A 16,982-nucleotide genomic window follows, 5' to 3' on the forward strand; every position below is an offset into this window, starting at 1 on the left:
ATATATTTTTTTCGGCTACGAACAAGTCCCCCCCTGTCCTCCCTCCCCGAAGTCCATTGATCGCAGCCCCCCGTGCCGGAGCAGCACGCAGGCGGGTGACAACAAAACAAAGGGGGATTTTGTTTGGCCGTTGTTAACCTGCAAGATCTTGGTGGGAAAGCTTGCTCCCTTTTTTTTTTTTTTTAAAAAAAATATCCCTAGCTCTTCCAGATATGATGATGTTTCACTCTGGAAGAATCCAAGATAGTCGGTAGGTAAGTTGTGTGCTTTTCATTTTAAGCTTCTTGGGGGAATCACAGGGTTTCTCTCCCGTCTCCCCAGCCTCGGCTCTTTTGTGAGCAGCCTGCCCATCCAGCGCAACTTGTGTCCGGTTTTTCTTTTCACTCCTGTTTTCACCTAGTTAAATAATGCGTTTTCAGGAAGATCTAATAGGAGGGGGACATTTCCGCCTGTAACAGCCACGGAGAATATTTTCTGAAGGCAGGGGAGAGGAGGAGCAGTTGTGTTTTCAGCTGAATAATTTTTGCCTCTTAAAGGGTATATTTTAAAGCACTTATACGTTTTTATACCGGAAGCATTTTTCTTCCCCCTCCCCTTTGTTTTTGTTGTTAACTACCTCTTCAAAAATTGCAGCTACTTCACCTCTGCAAAAATGCAGCTTCTGGAATACATGGAAGCAAAACGCAGTGTGGCTGTAACACTCGTGTTTCTGGCCTTAAAGGCCACCCCTTTTTTTTTTTATTATTTTCCTAATTTTTTTTTTTTTTAATATGCTGGGACTCCTCTGCCTTGACAAAACACTACTTGGCGAGGAAAAATCACAAAGCCTTTCAGCGAGGCAGTGCTGGCGCTTCTGCATCTGAAGGGCGATGGGTTTATTTTTTCCATTTTGAACGCGTGTGGGGGGCGGGGGGAGACCCGGGGAAAAAAAAAAAAAAGAAAAGGCCGTTTCCGGTTTCTGTTCAGCGGCTTTTCGTATTTTTTTTGTTATTTCCCACAAAGAAACAGCCGGATGACCTGTTGATGATACATCATCGGTTGCTTTTTGTTCCGAAAGGCGCCTGTAGGTTAGTGCATGTGAGCAGGCTGCCCGGATTTTCGTTTCTGTCTGTCGCTGTGCGGTTCACGTGGCTTTGTAATGTTTTAGGCCGACAATTTTGGAGTGAGTAATGTAGAGCCGAAGCTCAGACGTCTGTCTGGGGTATTCCCCCTTCTCCTATCCCCCACGGTCCTTTCTCCCAAGAAAAAAGTCTGGTTTTTTTGAAAATTGAGCAGTGGTAGTTGGAAAATCAGACCCTTTTAGTGCTGCGTAAGATAAGTGTCTCTTTGAAGTCGTGTGAATGGCCTGGCAGGAAGCTTTAGGAATGCAATAGGCAGCTACTGGGTACCTTAAGCTTCAACATCTCCTGTTTCAAATGAATTAAACATGTAGGAGCACCTGCATTGTCCTGAGTAAAGTCCTGCGAAGTGTGTGCGCCTCATGAATGTTTCCGTTCTTACCAAACACTGAACCGTATTTCTCAACACAGCAGGTCACCGCGCTAGTGTTCATCTTGGAAATAAAAGTTTTGAGTAACTACTAGTATTTCAGTTAGAGCAGAACTTAATATACTGTATCTACCACGACAGTTTTGCATTTTGGTAGCAACGCCGGTTTCTGTTAAGAAACTAAGCTTGGAAAACAGGATCCTTTCACTTCAGGATTTATAGCTAACGTCTGTGTTTGTAGATGTGAAATAGAGGATCATCTGCCTGGAGCCTGTGGTATTTAAAACTCTTAGTCCTTTGGAAGGAACTAATTACAAGTATATTTTGATATAAAATGTCTTTTCAGACAGGAGCTCTGGAACATGGGAAAGCAGAAAACCCAAAGCTGTTTGTAGATGCTAATCCAGGCCCCGAGCTAAAAAAAGAAGAATGAGGGTGTTTCATGAGAAATCAGTCACCTTTAAGTGCATACTTGTGAGTGAAATTACACAGCTGATTAGCAATTCCTGCTGGATGCCAGTAATTGGAGGTACTTGTTGCTCCCTTGCTGGTCGCTGTGCGCCTTGCTGGTTAGATTGTAAAAGTTTTGACTGAACATCAAGAAGAAAAAGTCCAGCTCTTTTGCTTCCGAGGCATTCATTCCTTAATCTCCAGATTCACAAGCGTGCTGACAATCTGTCAAAGGAAGTGACAGCAAAGAGATGGTGTAGGAAGTAGGTCGAGCGTCGCTGAACGCTGCTGAGAGAGTTTCAGTGGAAAAAAGTAAGCATGTTTCCATCTGATCTAGTTTCTGTGTCCTTTCAATCTGCCGGTTAGCAAGATGCACCACTGAATGGCATACTCTTCCTGTAGTTCCCCAGTTTCTACTGAAAGCAACATTACATCCCTAATCAGGCCCAGTTAGTCTACCTGGATGAAAAGATTCGTGGGGAAGAAGGTAAACCAGCGGTTTAATTGTGAGAAATGGTGTCAGTGGGGTAAAGCTGAAGTGGCTCTGTGTCTCCTAAGAGGCTGTGGTCCGCTCATGGGGTGGATTTTCTTCTCCAGTGGGTGGTTGGGGGTGGGCTGTGACAATAGGGTAGCATCATGGCACGTTCTTAGTGGCCTTGATGTTTTGCAGTGGATGTAGCAATTAATAGTTACAAGTGATTGTGTTTCTTGCTTAAGATGTTTGAATTGATGTGTTGAAAAGCCTGCCTTTCAAGTTAAAAAGGATGGCAGGTCTTTGCCGTGCTAGAAGTCCTCCTTAAATTAAAAAAAAAAAAAAAGCAAGCTCTACCTTTGTAGAGCAGTAAAAACCCTTGACAATAACTTGATTTGCAGAAAAATTACAGCCTTGCACTGAGAGTGTGTTCTTTTACAAGTATCCTGTATTTATATTGATTTAAAAAGAAGCTCTTGCTTCAAGTAGGAAGAGGTTCTTCAGTGCTTTGCCCGAGTGAGTGCACGGCTTATGGGCTACCTGGGTAAGCCCTGTGCCATGGACTGTTTTGCTGACCCGTGTGACATGATTGGGAGCACCAAATGTTCCTAACTGCTCAAAATGACCTTTCTGGAATAACCCTGTAGTAACGAATGGATGTGAAATAGTTGGCTGGAAACGACAGGCTTTACAGGAAAAGTCTGTTGTCCCCTGCTGGCACCCTGCGCTGAAGGTAGCTAATCATCAATACCAGTCCTGCTACAGCAGCATCCTCCTGGCTGGCATGTGAGGTGGGAATGCTGTGAGGTGGCACTGTGGGACGTGGGCTCAAGTGTGAACTAGTCAGCAGCTTGTTTGATTCAGACTGAACGCAGTGCCTGGGTGGAAGTGTTTAGTTAAGGATTGATGGTATTCCCTGGAGCCTGCCATGCAGGAGCACGGTTCAGTTCGTGAACAGGTAATAAAAGTTAATCTGCTGACCTTGTTTTTAATCCATGCTGCTGAATTTAATCATAGTGACTTGACTGCCACTCGTGGTACTTATGTAAATGCTGAATTTTGGGCTTGAATCTCGTACTCGAGAGCAGAGTGGACTAAACCTTGCTGCGGTTTCAGGATTGGGAGTGTCCTATAATTTTACTCTTCTAATTAAAGGTCTATTGCAGGTTTTAGATTAGGAGCAGTCAAAACCTCTTACTCTGGTCCAGTAATTATGTTTCTTTTGGGAAGAGGATCTGTTAAATTCACACTCACTTTCCCTGTTCACCAGTAATGTGTGTTGTAGAAAACTTGGGATTTGTGTCATGCTGGCTCAAAAATGCTCTTGATTTCCCTGGATGTTGGCTATACAGCTATGTCAACCAGATGTTTTCCTGTGCCAGCCCTGTTTGTAGCAGTTAATTGCATAAATATGGTTTTAGAAGGGAGAAAAGCCTTCCTTGTGAGAAGTTTTTTTAATAGTACAGAGATATTTGTGCTGGAGAGGTGCTGGTCTGGCTATGTTAGGGTAGGTTTATATTTGTGAATGGCAGGAAGGTATTGAAAGGCTGAAGAAGACTCAAACCAGAAGTGATCTCTAGAATACTTATTATTATTAGGATAGTTGATAATATGAATAGCTACTAGGTAGTGGTGTTTTGTGGACTGACTGTGGTTTAGAGTAAATGGGATATATTAAAAAATACTTTGTAGGTTTGAAGAAAGTCAAATAGGATTCTTTGGGGGATAGTTTCTTGGAGCTAGGACTTGAAAGGAAGATTGGAAAAAAATCAAGAAAAACCCAAAGAACCAAAAACCATAAAAATAATAAACCAGAAAACCCTGCTTAGGCATAATTGTCTTTTAAGTAGACCACCATCAATATTTTTTTCCCTTCCATTGCCAATTGATTCATCTGCCTGGATGTACTTAGCTGTTTGTATTTCAAGTTTGCAATGCTTCTGCAACTACACAACCCTTTGGGCTTCTTTACAAGTGCTTAAAAATATTCTTTTCTGAGCTGGGATACCGATTTTCCTTAATTTATGGACAAGGTGGGAAGTAGAGACTGAATTTGAGGTCACTGGTTTGTTTTCTGTTAAGAAGAGCGTTAAGGTTTGACACTGGTCAAGTTCAAGGCCTGCAAGAGTTTCTGAAGGCATAGTAAGAACAAACTTAAGTGATGTGATTTGTGCATCTCACACTGTCCTTTTTGTCTCCTCGGTGTTTCTGCTTAATTGTCTGAACGGAGTAGTGAGCAACTGGAAAGTTGCAGCTGTTGGGTTAGTTTGTCCCTGCCAGCTTGTCCTCTAGGATGGTAACCCCTTGTTCTGTGTCAACAACACTAATGGCTTAATTGTTCTTTGGGTCAGGGCAGTCAAACTGGCATTTTTGGGTTAGATGTGGCTTGAGATATTTCTGTCCAGCTGGTCATCTTTGCCCAGGGATTTATCAGCAATGTCTGGGACAGCACACAAGGCACCCAGGTGGAACTGCCTCCCATTAGGAATGGTGTGCCTATGGAAGCTGCACATATGGCCCCCTTAAACATTGAGTCCGCTGGGACACTGTAAATTAACACTAAACTAGCAGCAAAATTAGTGTTAGAGTTCCATGTGTTTGTAGTTCCTTTTCTTGTGTTAAGATCATACCTCTCCTACGGTTACAGAGCTGCCCCAAAGTGCCCCCTGTCCCTGCTCTAAGTTCATTCTGCCTTTCATAGTCTAACAGTATTTAAAGACTTGATTTTAAAATCATACAAGCTTGAGTACTTCATCTGTGTTTTCTTTGTCCTAAGACAGATTATTTGTGTTAAATGATAAAAGTGGTCCCTGGAGAATTTCTGCTAAGAAATCTCAAGGCTCCTCTTCTCTTTAAGTGTTAATATGTGTACTGAGACTTTTGACTCATGCTACCTTGATATTCTTTCCACTTATCTGAAGGAGTTGTAGTTCACTACAATATTTTTACAAGAATAAATATTACCTTAATTGTGGCTTAACACAGGTTTCAACTTGGAAAATCAGTAATGATTCTTTTGTCAGATCACATAGCTGAACAATTTATTTGGTATGAGGTTAGGGGTAAAAATCCAAAATGCATCATACATGGAGGCTTACTACAAGTAATTTGCTTACTTTTAAAGAACTTGTTGCTCATTTTCCTCCTTTAATGCACCTCTTGGGATAAACTGCTAATTCTAAAAATATGTCAATTCTGCTGTTTCCCACTAATATTTTTTTTTCTTTGTTTGGCTTGGTTTACTTTTTTTCCTGAGCCACTTTAAATACTCTGAGGAATGTTCAACATGGAAGAAAATAAATGCATGTAGATATTTGAGTTGCTGTATTTTAAGGTTGGCAGAAGAGGACTTTGAACTTCTGTTCTGCAGTGTAAAAGAGTGAAGTGGCTTCAGCCTTACTAATGTTGGAGGTAGAGTATCTGCTGCATTTTGGATTTGAATCTGAGTCCTTTCTGCTGGGCAAGTGCTCTTTTCTGAATTTAGGAAGGAAAATGTAACATGCTACAGAACCTGCTGATAGAAATTTCCTGTGTAGGAAACCACAGTTGTTGACTACTAATGTTTGAGAAGCCAGAGTTATGGACTGTGCAGTCAATACTGCTATATCCATTTTCATGATCAAACCTTCTTGGTAATTACGTTTCAGATTTAGGGATGCTGCCTTTAGAACTCCACAGAAAAAAACTGTGATGCCTAGAAGTGGCATGAGCACATTGGCTGTCCAGTTGAATAGTTATAGGGGAGAAGATGATAGTCAAACTGTAAAACAAGTAATTGTGGTAAAACTTAACTTCAACACCTGCTAGTTGTGGGGATATTTATTTTATGTACTTTCAATAAAGAGCTGGGAGAGATCCAGCTCAAATTGCCTGAAACTTCTGGGGACAATCAGTAAAAACTGCTTTTTAACAGGGAAAAGATGTAACATTTTTTCAGTTTTTCAGATAGGTAGTGCAGAGACCCAGGAGGCCCAGAAGTAGACAGTGTTTCACTTGTTCTTTTTCTCATGTGATAATGTTGAGGCAAATTTGTGATGGTAGTGCTGACACTTCAGGTAAGGTCTGCTTCCTGCTCTAATCTGCTGTCCTTGTGCCTCTTAATGTGTTTATATCTATATATATATATAGATATACATACACACCATATATATTTATGTCTATGCACTTCATACCCTGAGATTAGCAGACAAAGCTTTAGACAAATTATATTTTAAAGCATATTAGTCTGAAGACAGCTGGTCACCCCTTTGTGCTTAGATGACTTTCACAGCCAAGTCATTGCCTCTTGATTCCTGCAGAAGGTGGATCCATCATACTGGATCTTTGGGTTTTTGGGGGGTTGTGTTTGGTTTTTCTTTTGTTTGTTTGTTTTTTGGGTTTTTTTGTTGCTGTTATTTTTATAATAAGGTAATTACTATGCTGCTGATAGCCCACATCAGTTGTCTTAGTATTTATTTGGTCCTGTACATGGTGTCTGTGAAGTATCATTCCAGTAGAGTTTTCCCTTTTGGTGCAGCACAAGCCTGTTGGGTGAGGTTTCTGTAAACTACTCGAGATGGTTCCAGAAGGCTGGAGTGTACCATGGTGAGGTAACAGCTTGGTGCTGTTTTTTTCTTGTTCTTTCTAAAAGATGTGATGTATTACTGTGTCGAGGCCATCGGCCACCTGCCAAAATTGAGGAAGTCAGCTTGATCATGCAGGCATAGAAATGCACAAGTAGCTTTTATTTTTATGCATTTCTCTTCTTGCATGTGTGTAATTTTACAGCCAGCGCTGTGGCCGGTGTATTAGCTTTGTCTGAGGGTTTCTGAGCAGCAGATGTGAACATAGAGTAGGTTCTTGTACCTCTCACTGCTGGCTGGGAAGGGTCAGGATGCTGTAGTAGAAAGTGTGGGCTTATAAGCCACTTGTGACTCAGATATAGCAACTGCTTTTGAATTTCTGTGCCAGTATATATACACTATTAAGTTTTTTCCCTCACTGAAATAAACATGCATATTTCACTGTTCTGAGATATGCATAGATAGCAAGAGAAACTTCTACCCGAGAGGGAGGGTGTTACAAGCATTTTTCCTGCCATCTTTCCCTTACTCTGCAGCTTTGGGGAGGGGCTCATTCAAGTTGCAAATACCTAGAGAGGAGCAGAGGTAGGAGCCTCAGCCAAACAAGATGTTAACCCGTAAAGCAAAGAGACCTGTCACAGGAAGAAGTGAAGAGCTTATTTATTATGCCAATAATCACTTGTCTGATGCCTTTCAGTCTCTTAGAGTCCACAGCACCAAGTGTTGTAGGCATGCTGCTGTTATTTTATAGCTGTTAATGAGGAGGAGTAACAGGCAGAATAATCTGGGTGTTTCTAATATTTCAAAACCTCAATCATCAAGAAATAGCAGCTTTAGAGATCCAGATAGTGCTTGGCTTACATGTAGAGTGAGATGACATGAGAAGTTTCTTGCCTGGCTTTGGGCTGGTGTTAGTGTGGCATTGCATGTTTCCTCTTCTCTTGCTGTCCAGTTTCCCATGGCAGGATTCAGGCTGAAACATAACAAAGCTGGAATTGTGCTCAACTCTCCTGTCAAACAAGGAGGGAACTCTGTGTATGGGAGGTGACAGGGAGAGGAACCTGTGTGCTGGGATGATGGATGATGTCTCCAAAGCCCCAGATGGCTGTTAGCCTTGTCTCTTTTTTTTTTTGTCCTTATTTTAATAAAGGTAGGCAACTCACAGGTGTGTTGATGCTTAATTTGTTAATGTTTGGGGGCTGCTACAGAAATGCAAATTAGTCTTCAGTTACTAATCAAATCTTGCTCTGCTCTGAGGCATGTAGACTAATGAAGTACCAACAAACCTGAAGGTGGGTGAAAAAACTGATTGTGCAGCATGAGTTCCCTGAGTTCACACTTCCCATTTCTTCTGCTTTCACTCTGTTGGATGTTTGGAAGTGTCAGCATGACCAAGAGCCAGGTACAGAGCTTGTGTCAGACACAAGCCTGATGCTAAGGAGGAAAGCACAGTGGTTTGGAGTATGGGGAAGTATAACATCTGTGTGTAACCTTTGTCACAAGTGGAACAGATTATAAAATGATAAATACTGATTATCTGCCAGTCTGCATGTGTTCCATTCAGCATTGCACAAAGCACTCCCATGAGATTTAATACAAATGTTCCCTCAGAAAGATCACCTTGATTTAATTTTTTTTCAGATGCATAAAGTAGAAATCAACTGAGGTTCTCTGTTTGTTCTTTAAAGACTTAAGTGCTATATTTCTAGCTCTTGGCAGACATTGTCCACAAGTACTTCATGTTCCATTGGGCTTTTGCCAAATTTAATGTACTGTGTGTACTGAAAGCATCAAAACCAGACTTACTTTAATTTTAGATTTTACAGCTACTGTTATTGATTTTTCTTAGAGCTGTTCCATCCAATCTGCTATCATGTTAATTTTTTTCCCTGCAGGATTTTGGGCAAGGATCATGACAGTCTTTATTTGTGTGGCCAGGGACTGTTTATGTGAGTGAGAGCTGTAGATCAGACCTCTCTGCAGTGGCCAAACCCTCCATTTATAGAAGCTAAATCATCAGACTGCATTATTTGTGAACTCTTGTCTTTAATACTGACTGGTATGCTGTGACTGAGAATAGTGTTATAAACAGTCAATCAGTTGTCTTTCAAGAAACTTGAATTTTATAAAAATTCCTCTGACAGGAAGCTCCACGTACCAAAAATTGTGAACTTCCATTTTTTCAGCTCTTGTCAGTTGTATGAATAGAAGCCTGACTGAAAGACCTTGGACTCTGAAGAGACAAAAAAGGGAAGAGGTAGGGGGAGAGAAGCAGAGCACAAATAGGAGTTATGGTAGGTAGACAAAGAGAGGAAGGAAATAACTGAGGGAAAGAACAGGGTATAGTTCAAAACAGCCAACCAGCATGGGCTGGAGCATTCCTAATGCTAGTCCTCAGGTCTGCTGATCCCTGCCTGACAGCTGTGTCTGCTGGCCTCATATTTTGGCTGTTCATCTTTTATTTTCAACCCTCAGGGCCAAGTAGCTGTGCATAAGCATGGCTTCAGGCCAGGTGGCTCATAGCCCTCGGAGTGGAACAGGATTCCCTTCCATTGTGCTGGTGTGGAGCAGCGTGGCATTCGATGGAGCCTGGGTTTTCCCCCTTTGCCTCTTTTACTCCTTCTGCTGAGCTTCCTTTTATTAAATGACAGTCTGTTTTGGTTTTTGCTTTGCAGCTTTACTCTAACAACTCTGGCAGAAGGTAAGGTTGCTCAGGGCTTCAAAGACCTGCATCTAAGTGAGGAAGTGAGGTGTCTCGTGATACAGAGCGACTTAAAATCCCAGTGAGTTCTACACTCCCTGTTAATAGTAGTCATTGTAATAAAGTATGTGGGAATTCCTAGTTAGTCTGCTTTGTAAGCTTAACCATGACACTCGGTGGTTTTTGTTAGACCTCACTCTTATGCTGAAGTACTGAGCATGGGTTTTAAGTCTGACTTCAGCTGTCCAGTCCTCAGACATAGTTTATGTTTCAGACTCCATCTCAGAGATGATTAGTCTCTGGAAGTATTACTTAAGCATTGCCAGTCTTTAGGTATTATCTCACAGTCTTCAGAGTCTGTATTTTCTGTCCTACACCTGTCTTCTCATTCCACTCCTTGTATTGGAGTCTCTGTTGGGGCCTGTCCAATTTCTGCAGGTTACCTTTGCCCAGGCAGTGTTAGAAGATGCTTTCCCAGCATGCAACCAAATGACCAGTTCAGGAGAATTTTTGGTGGAAGAATTTTGGCAACCAGACCATACTGTGTGTAAATGTTTGTGTACCCCAGGTTTTATTGTAGCAACTGGTTATGCAGGTGACTCACATTAGCAGACAGGCTGTGCCTCATCTTTTAGCCTCCTGAAAGTGTTTTGGTAATTTTTATCATGGTGTTGCTCCTCATAAGAAGAATTGGTGGTACATAATGCTACAGAACTGAGTAGACTAATGGTGCTTATCTTCCTCTTGTCTCTGGAGTTGTCCTAAGTCCTAGACCCCTAAACATAGCAAAATCTCTGACAAAAACATTGCCCTATGAAGAAACGCACGGGAAATGACTAAGCCTGATGAAGACAGAACTATAGGTTGTTCCAAGTGAGGTTTTGTAACTAAGAATTTTAAATTTTTCATTTACTGCTGTTACTCTGCTTGTTTTCAAACTTAATTTTAAAACATCATTCATATAAGCTTAGTGTTAACTCAGAATGCATGCTAATTAGATTATTCCTGTACTAAGCAGTCTTTTGCTGATAAATGTAGCTTCTGTTACCTAGAGGAACAAAGTAAATTGAATAGAAGAGTGAATATAAAGAAAACAAAATTAGCTCTGGAGTTAAGAATGGAAATAGTTAAGTTCCATTGTTTTTCAAGATTAAACACAGCTTTTAAGTACTCCTCAGGAACAAACTCTTATTTCCTGTTATCTTGCTATTGATCAGGCTATGCCTTTAAAAATACATAATTTTACTATCTTTCTGGAAATGAACAGAAAGTCATATGACAGGTGGTCCCAGCTCTCTGTTCCTATCCTTTGTTCAGGTGCTCTGGGCACCAGTAAATCCAGCTGAGAAGCAGACGGGGGCACACATCTGTGAATCATGGTTGTGCACAAACCCTCTATTATCCAACTGCAAGGAGCAGGCAGTTCCTGCTGCCTTTGCAGGCAGTGGTGTTTTATGCCACCTTAAAATTGTTTGACTGCAGAACGTGCTCCCGCTCTTTGTTAACAACTAAGTTCAGGCAGTCGTGAGAATGGGCGATAAATAAATAGCTCTGTGATGCAGGACTTGTCTTTGCATGCAGAGCTCATGCCTCTGTGCAAATGGCCAGGTTTGTCAACGAAGAGGAGAATTTATTTTGGAAGGGAGCTCTGGAGTTCATCTGATCCAGCTCCCCCCGCTCTAAGTAGTTTGAAGTTAAAGCCAGGCCTTTCATCCCTTTATTTTGCACGGTTTTGGATAACACACAGCCAGGGTGTCTGCTGACAGTGCTTGTCTAAAGCTTACCTGCAACTGGCATTTCTGTAAATGTAAAACTTTGACTTATCCAGTATAATTCCAGAACATGTTCTTAAATTTCAGTAAATCTTGAGCTCACTGAAACCAGCCAGTGGGTAACTGAATTCCCTGACTAATTTCGACCAACTGAATATTTTAGTTTGCACTGGGAATACTGACTGGAGAGAAGGGAGTATGCCGTGTTCAAAGACACTTTATTGGTGCTTTTTTCAACATACATTTATTCCAGCAGACACTGAGCCAACATTGATAAACCTCTAGGACACCATTCCTTACAGGGGCTGTGACAGGTAGGCTTCCCACCTCTGCCTGTCCCAGCTGACAGTTCTCAGTTGCTGATGGGGCTTAACCATATGGTCTCACTCTGGCTTTCTCTCGCAGTGTTGAAAACCGTTGCCCTGTCTCCACTAGCAGCTAAACTGATCTGAGCTCATTGTTGACAGCCACCATCATCAACAGGTCATTTCCCCTCTGCGAGTGTGGCTCTTGATTATGTATCGTAAATCCAAGTGGAAGTGCGGTTACAATCTCGAGGTTCTCGGACACGGTGAGTTTGCATCTACGCAGTTGTTCTACGAGAACAAACTTCTCCTCCTGCACACCAACTTCTTTTCAATTTTTTTTTCATCCAGAGAATTCAGTAACTACTTCTAGAGTTCCTTTAAAATGGAGCTTTTGTTTACCTCTGGAAGATTTTGATTGAGATTAGTTGCTAGAAGTACAAGTGTAGAACAATACAAACTATTAGTATTGTCTTGCTGTAACCACCCGTAACGGTATTTGTTCTCTAAGCACTAATTTTTTAAAAAAGAAAGTGGAGAGAGAATGCTTTAAGTGGTTCATTGGACAGGATCTCTCTACAGCAACCACTCCCAGCTTTTATAAAAATGGGGATTATTATATTAGTGAGATGCCTCCTAAGCTGTACCAAATTTACCTTCCCATGCCCTAATATTGGATTTCTACCCAAGGTTGTTTCCAGAGGCTCTAAGCTAATACACTATTTACTGCCTGCTGAGAGCAATACCTTCTCCATCTCGTCTCCCTGGCCTCTGCACACACGTAGCAACCCCTCCCTGAGCTGTGCAGCCCTGGGCCTGTCTTTGCTCCAGACCTGCTGACCAGAGGCTTTCCACGAGCTGAGTTTTCTCACTAACTCAAGAGAAACAAATGAAGTGTGGGAGTTTTTCAGGGAGCTGTGCTTTAAGGTTTTTTTATTAGACTGACTATATATCCTTCTGATGTATGGTAGGCTTAAAGTTCTTGCATTGCTTTCCATAGATTTGTCTGTGAATGTATCTGTGTCTTGTTCTTTTTCCTTGGCCCTCTGGTTTGAGGACAGCAGCTGCTTCCTCCTCTCACTGTTGCTTGAACCAAAGGAGTAATGAATGTGGTGTTGTGAGAACACCAACTTTTCCTTGCTTAGACCAGTTTTCAAATGGAGCTAATGCTACTGAAATTGAGAGTACAACCTCAAGTACAAAGGGTGTGATTAATAGTGAGAGGACTTCTGGCGTATAACTTTGAAAATGTTTATAGTTTCATTTTACATCTCAGGGGATTGGAGCAAATAGGCAGGAGATGCTAATCGTAATAATGTTTTTCATGATCAAAGGTATCAGTACTTCAATGGCTGCTATTTGTGTTTCAGCTGCCAGAATCCTGAAACTGGTTATGAGCAGTCAGTATTGGTGGTTAACAGCCTGAAATGGTTTAGGTATGGGAAACACCACTTCATTATTTATTTCATGTGAGTTTGCTGACTTGAATTCATGCTGCATATTTATTTTAGTTTCTGATCAGCTCCGTATTATTCCACTGTGCTTCCTGATTTTTCTGTCAAGTTTCTCTCACGAGTGAATTCTTACTGCAAAATTCCTGAACTCTGCCAGTGTATTTCAAGGGGAAACTCACCAGATAGTGCAGGATGGTCTGGAGCTTTGATAGTAATGTAGCTGTTACAGCTTTGTTTTATCAACTTGAGAGTCTCGTTGGAAGATAAGGTAGGAAGACGTTTCTTTCTAATGAAACCTGGTGGGTCAGAGAGGACTTGCCATGTTCAAGTACTTGTATATAGGCCAAAAATACTTGCAAAAAACTCATAGGAAGAGTTGTGAAACACAGTTGAGTATAATGGCTTGAGAAGCTAGAAGGTGCCTGGCATATAAGTGCTTCTTCTCTTCAGACAAACAATACACAACTTAAATACTATAACTGACACTGAGCATTGTCTCTGACGGCAGTGTAATTATTCTGAAGGTCTGGGGCTTATCCAAAATCAGAGTGGTGAATTAAATTACATGTCCAGCCAAGATCTGTTCTAGTACAGTCTTGCTTAGTTAGGCTGATAGTGATCTCGCTTATGCTGCTGAATTCAGTTGCCTTCAGTGCAGTTGAATCCTTACTTGCACCTGCATAATTGGGCTCAAGTATCAGGTTTGGTGAACTGACCTGGTGGATGAAGAAAACCAGAGTTTGGACTTCATTTTCTTTTCCTTGCTAAGCATGCCTTTACTTTTTTGCACAGAAACAAAGTCCTCCTGCTCAGTGCAATTGATCAGATGAGCTGCAAACCTCAGTTTTATTTTTGTAAAGCATTGGGAAGGTTTAATATAATAATAAAAAGAGAGAGGGAGAACTTAGTCTGTTGCTTCATTACTGTGCCAGGAAATAATCCTTCCTCCCTGACCAGTTCCTTAGCTGTTCCAGCCATGATATGATGTAGTTTTATTTTTTTAACAATGGCTTTATTTAGATTATCCTTTTAACTAATGGTTTTGGCACGCTTTAAAAAAGACACTTAAGGGAGAGGATCTTGTTGCAGAATTCCAATCTGGGCTAAACTTATAGGCTGCAAGTATATTTTTACTTTGTTTAAATTTAATTAGAGAGTCTTCATTTGTGCCACAGTAAAAACCATCTTTGTAACATGTTGAGTTTGCAAGCAGTTGTCTGGAAGGCTGAAGTTTTGTCAAAGGATTCCGTTTTCTTTGCTCTGGAGCTAGTGTGGATTACTCTGTGCATTTGTGGTCCAAAAGAGATTTCATGTTGCTTTCGATTAACAAGAAAGCTTTTCTTATGATCTTTGATTTCAGTTGGCTGCCACTTCACTGGGAGTTTCGACTGTAATATTTCAATGCCCCTTTGTGTTAGATCTTCTGTTATCTTTGCTTAACTTTTATATTCTGGACCTTTTTTTTTTTGCTGGTAAGGATAAGTCTTGCTGCTTCAGTGTGTACAGCCTTAGTGGTGTTGCTTTGGGGGTTAGGATTGCAGCCTTTCTTTTACTTATACAATTTTTAGGTAGACTTCCATATCAGAAGTTAAGCACCAAGCTACATTTTGGGGAAACAGAGGCATTTATTTAAATATGTTAATAAAAAAATTAATAAGTAGCCTGTGAGGATGTATTAACCTTTTCATATTGCTGAATGAGGGAGGATGACCTGAAAAGACAGGAGTAGATATACAAAGAAACCCAGTAATTCCTAAACTTGCACCCCTTCATTTTTAGGCTAAGTTCTGTTCTTAAAAAGAAGGGCCTAGAACAAGCAAAACATACAGTTACTCCTGCAGCTGGACTTTCCCAAATCCCAGTACAGCAAATATGAGGATGCTTAGTTGTAGGTTTTAATCCCAGAAGCAGTAAAATAGCTTCTCTGTCACAAAACTGGGAATATGTGCTCGTTCCCAGAAGTGGTGCTTCTGAGATCCAACTCACACTTCTCGTTGGGCGAGTTTTGGGACTGGGGCTTTGTGTCAACAGTTACATGTCCGCATTTTGGGCTGTGATATTTGCATCACTCTTTTAAGTAATTAAAAAAAAAGTGTTTCTTATTTCTAATAATATGAGATAGCTGCTATAACTTCGTTAGATTTTAAATATAATGAAAATTAAATAGCTGTGTATCTAAAGTTACTGACACAAGTTCTTTCCCACCATGTTATTTAAACCGTACTTTCAAAATAAAGAGCTTAGGCCACAGATTGGTTTTAAAGTGGAGACTTTTTTTTTTTTTTAAGAAAATAGGTTTTTTGTGCTTGCCTGTTTTTGGTGGTGGTGGTGGTTTTTTTTGTTTTTCTGCAATTAAAATGAAGTACATCCTTTCTAACAAGGAAAAAAAGCCTCAGCTTGGAAGTGATTAGTAAAAGAAAAATGCTTCACCTCAGAAACTAGTAAAATTATTGGAGCTGATACCTTCCTCATGCTGGTTTTGTAACACTGTGTAGTGTTGATAATATTTCAGAGTTGTTTGGTGTAGCTGACCTTGCATCTTTTTGTCCTAGCAGTCATGTTTGCAGACAAGGAATGCCTATTATAAAATAGAGAGTAGAGGGAGGGTGAGCTTGTAACAATGCTGTATTTATTTGTATAGTTCCTAGTTTATTTTGGGGACAGGTAATCCACACGCTTCCATCAGTGAAGTACAGAATGACTTCAGTGTTTTGAAAAGCTTAAGTGCAACAGTGGCTGCTAACCCGGAGAAAAGGGTTTTCTTTCCTTTGTGTTTAGAGAATATATGTTCTACAGCTGGGGTTGATGTTGCTGAAGTGAAACTGAGCGTGCTTGGAAGTCCGTTTTTGAAATTCTAAATAAAACTTCTGCCCATAAGTTGCACTGAGGTACTACAGTGTATCTACTGCTAAAGGCAGCTCTGCTGATCAGCCTGGCAGACTTGTAGCCTTTGTCCCACTCACCTGGCGCTTGTTTGGCTTGATTTTTTTTTTTTTCACTTTGAATTTGTATTGGTCAAGAAGTGTGTCAGACATCTCTGCCAGGTCTGGGCAGTGACTTCTTCATTGCCCATGACAGTTCATACCCTCTGAGCATCGTGCTCTGCAAAGGGATGGCAGGAGACATCCCTAAGCAGGAGAGTGAGCAATGACAAATAGAACATGAGCAGGACTTCTCTGTGCGTGTGAATGAGGCACTGCTGTGCTCAGTGTGAGCAGCTGTTTGTAATTTGAAGCAATGTTCATAAACAATGTCAGTCCAGAGAGGGCCAACCTACCCCTGAAAACTTGCAAGGATGACTTCTGAAGAGCCAGATTTCTTGGAATGAATTTCTTGGAGTCTGCTCTGAGTGGCTGACTGAAAAGGGGCAAGTGAAACAGCTCCTCTAGAACAGATTATTGCTGTTAACTTTGCTCTACTAGAAAAACAGGACTTAAGATTTCCATGGTACACAAAAGGTGCACTTGAAGATACCCAAATGTAGCCTAGGTAGGTGTATGCAGTGCACACCGTAGGTTAAGGTGGAGGCTTCTCTCAATCTCTTTCTCAGGGTTGAGAAGGGAAGAAATCTGTACTATATTAACCAGTCAATTTGGTTAATAAATAAGTGATGCTGTAAATCATGTGAAATTTATTTTCAATCTCCGTAAAGTACTGCTGTGTTCTGGATTGTCTGGTACTGTTCAAAAATGGCTTGGTCATGGTGCTGTCAAAAGTGCCATTTTTTGTGGCTGTATGCTCTTTTTGGGATATTTGCCCATTGGTGTTTCCTATTTCC

At 41.0% G+C, this 16,982-nt stretch overlaps 1 protein-coding gene across 1 annotated transcript in view; it reads left to right on the forward strand.

Annotated features, from left to right (window-relative positions):
• The first annotated feature begins 208 nt into the window (after window positions 1–208).
• PELI1 (pellino E3 ubiquitin protein ligase 1) overlaps window positions 209–16,982 on the forward strand; it is a 42,430-nt gene continuing 25,656 nt past the window's right edge. The window contains exon 1 of the mRNA XM_029964401.1: window positions 209–254. The gene's annotated coding sequence lies outside the window, so the exon portion shown is untranslated. The remainder of the gene's footprint in view (window positions 255–16,982) is intronic.

The sequence above is a fragment of the Manacus vitellinus genome, unplaced genomic scaffold (assembly GCF_001715985.3).
Source record: "Manacus vitellinus isolate BGI_N305 unplaced genomic scaffold, ASM171598v3 scaffold_70_pilon, whole genome shotgun sequence".
Taxonomy (NCBI): Eukaryota; Metazoa; Chordata; class Aves; order Passeriformes; family Pipridae; genus Manacus; species Manacus vitellinus.